Source organism: Euprymna scolopes, chromosome 14 (genome assembly GCF_053919585.1).
Source record: "Euprymna scolopes isolate OS-2025 chromosome 14, ASM5391958v1, whole genome shotgun sequence".
In the NCBI taxonomy this organism is placed as follows: Eukaryota; Metazoa; Mollusca; class Cephalopoda; order Sepiida; family Sepiolidae; genus Euprymna; species Euprymna scolopes.
The window spans coordinates 33,951,342-33,952,972 of record NC_136495.1 but is presented as its reverse complement, the minus strand read 5'-3'; the positions used below and the strand labels follow the sequence as shown (position 1 = coordinate 33,952,972).

Below are 1,631 nucleotides of genomic sequence, written 5' to 3'. Positions count from 1 at the left end.
TTTTTTATAGATAAAAAATAATTTTTATAGGGGGATATTCTTCGTTACATTGGTCAAGGGAGATAATAAAATCTCAGAAAATCATGTCTTCTTAAAAAAAACAGAATAAATGTCATCTGGAGATATGACACAGTGGTAGAGCATTCGACTATAACTCGATTGATCTCCTGTTCAAGCCCAGGTGTACCCTATCATTTTAAAAAACCTTTTCTTAATTTACGATGAAAGAAGAGGACCATTTAAAATAGCCGCAAATCATTTCTTCGTTTGTATATTTTAAAACTAAACATTAATCGTCAAGCCCAAATATAAGCTGATGAAATTATAAACGGACCGATGACAGAAAAAATGTATAATGTTACCGTTACAAACAATCGAAAGTCATAAATAACAAGGCCGATAGCCATTAGTCGCGTGCTCTCGAATTGAATGCTCTTGAATGAATGCGTGAATGTAGGATTGACATGAAATTCTTAAAAATAAACTAAAATGACCGAAAAATGGGTTGAAATGACTTAAATAAATAAAAAGTAAATGACTTAGAATGACTTTAATGAACTTAAGGATGGATTGAATTGCCTTAAGAATGACTTGTATGCTTAAAAAATAACTGAAATCCTTCAAAAACAACTTGAATGATCTGGAGAATGGCTTTGAGACTGACTGGTTGTAAGGGGTGATCATTTTAAATTTAATTAATACAGAAAAGTGATCCCCCCACTTTATATCACAATAAATACAGCATGTAGTAAGAACCGATACTACACTTTGATCTTGGCCAAAAGGCAAAGAAAAGCTGTATTTATTTGCTCCCCCATCGAGCAAATTAGACACAAGGCCTATTTTTATTGTGAAGAGTGAAAGGGAAATGGGGACCAGCTCCCCAGGGAGTAGGGGAGCTGGATAGTGACAATTGGTATGAAGGGTTGCCCCTACATTGACCAAGATCTTATATGTGGGATTTCCCCCACATATAGTCTTTGCTTGCAGTCTCTGCCGGAACAGATACTACACTTTGATCTTGGCCAAAAGGGTATTTATTTGCTCCCTCACCGAGCAAATTAGGCACAAGGCCGATTTTTAATGTGTGGAGTGAAAGGGAAATGTGGACCAACTCCCCGGGGAGTAGGGGAGCTGGATAGTGACAATTGGTATGAAGGGTTGCCCCTACATTGACCAAGGTCTTATATGTGGGATTGCCCCCACATATGGTCTTTGCTTGCAATATCTACCGGGAGATACTACACTTTGATCTTGCCCAAAAGGTCAGGAAAAGCTTACAAAGCTAAGAACAGCATCTATTAACAACAGACCTTTAATCTTAACCAAAAAGGCCAAGCACAAAAGTGTTACAGACAGACTGAAAGACCGACCGACCGACCGACCGACCGACGGAGTGACTTATAGAGTCGCTTGCACGCAACTAAAAATCCGTGTCGATATTTTTTCTCTTTAAATACCAGTTTTTATTGCCGTTACTTTCCCGTCTCGACACCACTTAAAAGTCTCTCGCCATCGTCCATCTCGCCCGGTTTATACTTTCAACTTCCTCCGAACGCATGCAGGACACAACAGGCCCATTCTTGTTCTCGAGCTTACACGTCCATTTTATTAGACGCGCACATTCTCCC

At 39.1% G+C, this 1,631-nt stretch overlaps 1 pseudogene; it reads right to left on the bottom strand.

Annotated features, from left to right (window-relative positions):
- Window positions 1–671: 671 nt before the first annotated feature.
- Window positions 672–798, bottom strand: LOC145293536 (U2 spliceosomal RNA; annotated as a pseudogene).
- Between the last annotated feature and the right edge of the window lie 833 nt (window positions 799–1,631).